Source organism: Bos indicus x Bos taurus, chromosome 16, assembly GCF_003369695.1.
Source record: "Bos indicus x Bos taurus breed Angus x Brahman F1 hybrid chromosome 16, Bos_hybrid_MaternalHap_v2.0, whole genome shotgun sequence".
Classification (NCBI taxonomy): domain Eukaryota; kingdom Metazoa; phylum Chordata; class Mammalia; order Artiodactyla; family Bovidae; genus Bos; species Bos indicus x Bos taurus.
The window spans coordinates 9,134,274-9,141,860 of record NC_040091.1 but is presented as its reverse complement, the minus strand read 5'-3'; the positions used below and the strand labels follow the sequence as shown (position 1 = coordinate 9,141,860).

Sequence of the window (7,587 nt, the reverse complement as noted above, 5' to 3'; positions counted from 1 at the left end):
GTTTCCGTTGACAAGTGAGCTTGGAGGGTCTATGTGCCATAATTACTATCACCTTGAAGACTCTGGACACCCAGATTGATCTCAGAAATAGTTGGATTTTTTTTTTTTTTTTTTGCAAGCATATTTATTTTGATGACTCCAGTAAAATTAAGCATCAAGTAAACAAAAGTGGAGAGCGACCTATGCTTTTAACGTGTCTCACTAGGGCCTAAATGTAGTAAAGGCTGCTTAAGTGTTGTTATGTAGTTGGATTTTTTTTTTTTTTTGGTAGTCATGGTATCCATCAGCAGACATTGAGGCCCAAGTTGAATTTGGATTCAAGTGGATTCTAAATAGTTCTGCTTATCTGCTTATCTTAAAGAGAGAAGTTTCTGAAAGAATAAGCTAGTTGAATAGAGAAAACTGATTTAGACATTTTAGTGGTCTTTTTAATCTTCTCTGCTATGAAACATTTCAAGATTTATTGATTTTTTTCTTTTTTCTTTTTTTCATTTTCACCATCACACACACACGCACAGTCACACTTTTTATTTGCCATAATGAACCGTCCAGCCCTTGTGGAGATCTCCTATGAGAACGTGAGTTTTCTGATAACCCACAACCCTACCACTGCTACCCTCAACAAGTTCGTTTACAGAGGAACTTCGGAAGTATGAAGTGGCAACTTTGGCTCGAGTTTATGATGCTACATATTGAAAAAGAAGGAAATTCACGTTCTAGATTGGCCTTTTGACAGTGGAGCACCACCCCCTAGTCAGGTAGTAGATGATTGGCTAAGTCTGCTGCTGCTGCTAAGTCACTTCAGTCGTGTCCGACTCTGTGCGACTCTATAGACGGCAGCCCACCAGTCTCCCCCATTCCTGGGATTTTCCAGGCAAGAGTACTGGAGCGGAGTGCCATTGTCTTCTCCGTTGGCTAAGCCTACTAAAACCAAATATCCTGAAGAACAAGGTTGCTGTGTTGTAGCGCACTGCGTTGCAGGATTGGGAAGGGGACCTGTACCGGTTGCACTTGCTTTGATTGAATGTGGAATGTTGAATGAAGTACACATGTGGAATGAAGATGCATTTCAATTTATAAGACAAAAAAAGAAGGGGAGCATTCAATTCCAAACAGCTTCTTTACCTGGAGAAATACCAACCTAAGATGTGATTATGCTTCAGAGATACCAACAGGCATTACTGTGTTCAGTAAAAATAAGTATATACAAAGGCTGATTTGATTTAGAGGGATCTCTTGGTACCTGGAAAAATGAATCTGGAATCTACTGTGTTATCAAAGTAGTGATGGATTCAGTACTCCTCAACCACTGTTAATGATTGGAAAAAAGCAAACATAAATCCCTCTATAATGTGAATTAAATGTTTAAGAAAAGAAAAAAAAAAGCAACAGTTAGAACTGGACATGGAAAAACAGACTGGTTCAAAATTGAGAAAGGAGTATGTCAAGTCTGTATACTGTTACCTTGCTTATTTAACTTACACAGAGTACATCACGGGAAATGCCAGGCTGGGTGTATCTCAAGCTGGAATCAAGTTCACCAGGAGAAATATCAATAACCTCAGATGATATCACTCTAATGGCAGAAATTTAAGAGAAACTATAGAGCCTCTTGATGAGGGTGAAAGAGGAGAGTGAGAAAGCTGGCCTAAAACTCAACATTCAAAAAACTAAGATCACTGCAACCAGTCCCCTCACTTCATGACAAATAGATGGGGAAACAGTGGAAACAGTGTCAGACTTTATTTTTCTGGGCTCCAAAATCACTGCAGATGGTGACTGCAGCCATGAAATTAAAAGATGCTAGTTCCTTGGAACAGAAGCTATGACAAACCTAGACAGAGTATTACAAAGCAAAGACATCATTTTGTTGGCAAAGGTCCATATAAGTAAAAACTATGGTTGTTTTCAGTAACCACATATAGATGTGAAAGTTGGACCATAAAGAAGGCTGAGCGCTGGAGAATCGATGTCTTTGAATTGTGGTGCTGGAGAAGACTCTTGAGAGTCCTTCAAGGAGATCAAACCATTCAATCCTAAATGATATTAACCCTAGAAGAACTGGTGCTGAAGCTCCAATACTTTGGCCACCTGATATGAAGAGCCGACTCACTGAAAAAGATCCTGATGCTGGGAAAGATTGAAGGCAGGAGGAGAAGAGGTTGGTACAGGATGAGATGGTTATATAGCATCTCCAACTCAATGGATATGAATCTGAGCAAACTCTGGGAGATAGTGGAGGGCAGAGGGGCTTGGCGTGCTGCAGTCATGCAGACATGACTTAGTGACTGAAAAACAACAAGGTAGAATAGAGAATGCCTGTGGTTGGGAGTGGGTATAATAAAAAAGTAAGAAACTTTATGATGAGGAAAAGGCTCTACTGCAGTTATACAACTATAAACAATTACAGTAGTTCAAAATTTACTTAAATTGAGTGAATTTGATTGCATGTAAGTAAAAATTTAATGAAAAAAAATCATCCTATCTAAGCTTCTTAATAGTCATATAATGGAGAAAATGAGTGAATGCAACTATACATGTTTTATGCCCTTTTGTTACATGACTGCCCCCACCGCCACAATGTCTTCAGGTAACCATTGATCTGCTTTCTAGCCTTATAGATCAACAGGTATTATTTTAGAATTCTGTATAGATAGAATGCATTCTAGTTTTTCCTGGTTTCTTTCATTCAGCATAGATTTTGAGATTTTTTTATAGTTGAATTTAAAAAAAAAAAATTGTGTTCCTTTGTATTGCTGAGAAATATCCCAATGGTATCTATACCAAAGTTTATTAATTTATTCAATTTTTATGGACATTTTTATAGTTTCTAGTTGTTGTTGTTCAGTTGCCCAGTCATGCCAGACTCTTTGCAACCCCATGGACAGCAGCAGGCCAGGCCTCTCTGTCCCTCAGCATCTCCCAAAGTTTGCCCATTTCATGTCCATTGCATTGGTTTTGCCATCCAGCTATCTCATCTTCTAATGTTCTCTTCTCCTTCTGCCCTCAATCTGTCCCAGCATCGGGGACTTTTCCAGTGAGTCAGCTGTTTGCATCAAATGACCAAAACACTGGAGTTTCAGCTTCAGGATCAGCCCTTCCAATGAGTATTCAGGATTGATTTCCCTTAAGATTGACCGATTTGATCTCCTTGATGTCCAAGGGGCTCTCAGGAGTCTTCTCCAGCACCACAGTTCAAAGACATCAATTCTAAAGCTTTATGAATATTTGTACAAATCTTTGTGTCTTCTTTTCCATTATAAATACCTAGGCATTGAATGACTGGAACATATGCATGTTTTAAATTTTAAAGAAACTACCATCCTGTTTTAAAAAAAACCTCTTCCAATTTGTATTTGTGTTGCATGGTAAGTCGCTTCAGTTGTGTCTGACTCTTTGTGATACTGTGGAATGTAGCCCACCAAACTCCTCTGTCTGTGGGATTCTCCAGGCAAGGATACTGGAGTGGGCAGTCATGCCCTTCTCCAGGGATCTTCCCAACCCAGGAATTAAACCCATGTCTCTCATGTCTCCTGTGTTGGCAGATGGGTTATTTACCACTAGTGCCACGTGTGTATTTGTTAGCAGTAGATAAAAGTACTAGTCCACATCTTTGAAAACTTGGTATGTTCATCCTAACTGAATTTCTTCAAGTACTTTAGTCTTCTGAAAATTGACATTGTTGTGAGGATTAAATAAGATAATGTTTTAAACATGCATAGTATATCTGAATTCAGTAAATAATAGGTTATGTTGCTCACTGTTCTTGTTAACTATTTTTTTTTTAAAAATTCAGCACCAACCTGAATCAATGCAAACACACATAAAAGTATTTTTTAATACATTAATAATGAACTATAAGAAAAAATCAAGACAATATCCCCTTTAAAATTACATTTAAAAGAAATATACCTAGAAATATACTTAAACAAGTAGATGTAAGACCCATACTCTGAACTTTGAAAACCTGATGAAGAAAATTAAAAATTATGTAAAGAAATAGATATTCTTCATTCATGGACTGGAAGAATTAACATTGTTAAGATATTGATACGAACCAATCTGTAGATTCAATGAAGTCTCTATCAAAATAACAGGTGATATTACCTATCCCCAGAGAAGATTTGGCAAAATCTGCAGATATTTTTGATCATTACAACTAACCATAGCTTGCTAAATATCCTACAATGCCCAGGACAGCTCTCCACAACAAAGAATCATCTGGTCCCAAATAAGAATACTATTGAAGCTGAAAAGACATCTTCAAAATAAATGTTTTAAGATCAGTTTTGAAACATGAGACACAAGTAAAAATTAAAAGAGGTACTATATGAAGATACTATTTAATATAATAAGAATAATCTCAATCAGAATTCCTGGTTATATAGTCAATGATTCACAAATACTTGGGGAAAGAAGATTTGAAGCAAAACTATTGGATTACATACCTTATATTACATACCTTAGATTAAATTATCTGAGATTTTAGAGTTGCTAATATAGCATTAAAAATGATAGAAAAACAAAATATAATAAATGCATTTAAAAATTTTAAGTGCTACTTGAAGTAAAATACCTGGCATTATTATTATATCATAGCTATAGAGAAAATATTAAAAATTGGACATAGAAAAATTAACTAATGTTAAAAGAAAGTTTTTAAAAAGACACAAGGTTAAAGGAATGCAGAGACAAAATATGTGTGCTGTAAATATAACTACAGTTAGAAACAAATTCAAATATATACTACTTATGCAAAGATGTCCCCTTGTACTGCAAGGAGATCCAACCAGTCCATTCTGAAGGAGATCAGCCCTGGGCTATCTTTGGAAGGGATGATGCTAAAGCTGAAACTCCAGTACTTTGGCCAGCTCATGCGGCAAGTTGACTCATTGGAAAAGACTCTGATGCTGGGAGGGATTGGGGCAGGAGGAGAAGGGGACAACAGAGGATGAGATGGCTGGATGGCATCACTGACTCGATGGACGTGAGTCTGAGTGAACTCTGGGAGTTGGTGATGGACAGGGAGGCCTGGTGTGCTGCGATTCATGGGGTCGCAAAGAGTCGGAGATGACTGAGTGACTGAACTGAACTGATCTGAACAGATGGAAAGATGGGGTCGACAAAGGACAGAAATGGTATGGACCTAACAGAAGCAGAAGATATTAAGAAGAGGTGGCAAGAAAACACAGAAAAACTGTACAAAAAGATCTTCAAGACCAAGATAATCACGATGGTGTGATCACTCACCTAGAGCCAGACATCCTGGAATGTGAAGTCAAGTGGGCCTTAGAAAGCATCCCTATGAACAAAGCTAGTGGAGGTGATGGACTTCCAGGTGAACTATTTCAAATCCTGAAAGATGATGCTGTGAAAGTGCCACACTCAATATGCCAGCAAATTTGGAAAACTCAGCAGTGGCCACAAGATTGGAAAAGGTCAGTTTTCATTCCAATCCCAAAGAAAGGCAATGCCAAAGAATGCTCAAACTACCGCACAATTGCACTCATCTCACACGCTAGTAAAGTAAAGCTCAAAATTCTCCAAGCCAGGCTTCAGCAATACGTGAACCATGAACTTCCAGAGGTTCAAACTAGTTTTAGAAAATGCAGAGGAACCAGAGATCAAATTGCCAACATCCGCTGGATCATCGAAAAAGCAGTAGAGTTCCAGAAAAACATCTATTTCTCCTTGACTGACTATGACAAAGCCTTTGACTGTGTGGATCACAATAAACTGTGGACAATTCTGAAAGAGATGGGAATACCAGACCACCTTACCTGCCTCTTGATAAATCTGTATGCAGGTCAGGAAGCAACAGTTAGAACTGGACATGGAACAACAGACTGGTTCCAAATAGGAAAAGGAGCACTTCAAGTCTATATATTGTCACCCTGCTTATTTAACTTATATGCAGAGTACATCATGAGAAACGCTGGGCTGGAAGAAGCACAAGCTGAAATCAAGATTGCTGGGAGAAATATCAATAACCTCAGATATGCAGATGACAGCAGCCTTATGGCAGAAAGTGAAGAGGAACTCAAAAGCCTCTTGATGAAAGTGAAAGAGGAAAGTGAAAAAGTTGGCTTCAAGCTCAACATTCAGAAAACGAAGATCATGGCATCTGGTCCCATCACTTCATGGGAAATAGATGTGGAAACAGTGGAAACAGTGTCAGACTTTATCTTTTGGGGCTCCAAAATCACTGTAGATTGTGATTGCAGCCATGAAATTAAAAGACGCTTACTCCTTGGAAGGAAAGTTATGACCAAACTAGATAGCATATTCAAAAGCAGAGACATTACTTTGCCAACAAAGGTCCGTCTAGTCAAGGCTATGTTTTTTCCAATGGTCATGTATGGATGTGAGAGTTGGACTGTGAAGAAAGCTGAGCACCGAAAAATTGATGCTTTTGAACTGTGGTGTTGGAAAGACTCGTGAGAGTCCGTTGGACTGCAAGGACATCCAACAGTCATTCTTAAAGGAGATCAGTCCTGGGTGTTCTTTAGAAGGAATGATGCTAAAGCTGAAACTCCAGTACTGCAGCCACCTCATGTGAAGAGTTGACTCACTGGAAAAGACCTGATGCTGGGAGGGATTGGGGGCAAGAGGAAAAGGGGACGACAGATGATGAGATGACTGGATGACATCACCGACTCGATGGACATGAGTTTGAGTGAACTCTGGGAGCTGGTGATGGACAGGGAGGCCTGGCGTGCTGCGATTCATGGGGTTTCAAAGAGTCGGACAGAACTGAATGACTGAACCGAACTGATAGTAAGATTTAAAAAAAAAATTAAAGATAATTTTAAAATTTAAAGTAATATCCAAATTTAAGTAAATGAAAACAGAAAGAAATCCTGAATCCCATGTATTTCAACTATGTATAATTCAAAGAAAAAAGCACCCAGAAAGATGATTTGTGCAAAGTTTTTAAAATTTTCAATACAGATGAATCTATAACAGTCACTTAGATACAAAAAATGCAAAAAAAAATATACAAAAAAGTGGTAGAGAATAACAGTAATTATGAAACAAATTAACATGTGAGTAATCTAAGAAATGTTGAAGTCAAATGACAAATATAAAAATTATCACCTCTAAACTGAGGAAAGGCTAACTAAATAAAAAGAGAACATGTGGAAATAATTATATGATATAAAGATTATTCATTGTTGTTCAGTTGCTTTGTGGCCCAACAGACGAGAACACCCCAGGCTTCCCTGTCATTCAGGCTCTCGGAGTTTGCTCAAATCCATGTCCATTGAATCGGTGATGCCATCAGATCATCTCATCTTCTATTGTCCCATTCTCCTTGCTTCATCTTTCCCAGCAACAGGGTCTTTTCCAATGAGAGTTTTTCGCATCAGGTGGCCAAAGTATTGGCATTTCAGCTTCGGGATCAGTCCTTCCAAAGAATATTCAGGGTTAATTTCCTTTAGAACTGACTGGTTTCATCTCCTTGTTGTCCAAGGAACTCTCAAGAGTCTTCTCCAATACCACAGTTCAAAAGCATCAGTTCTTCGGTGCTCAGCCTTCTTTACGGTCCAACTCTCACATTTGTACATGATTACTGGAAAAGCTATA

General features: G+C 38.3%; 1 pseudogene; it reads left to right on the top strand.

The window, feature by feature from the left end:
- Positions 1-539: 539 nt before the first annotated feature.
- On the top strand, positions 540-1,194 carry LOC113907066 (annotated as a pseudogene).
- The last annotated feature ends 6,393 nt before the right edge of the window (positions 1,195-7,587 follow it).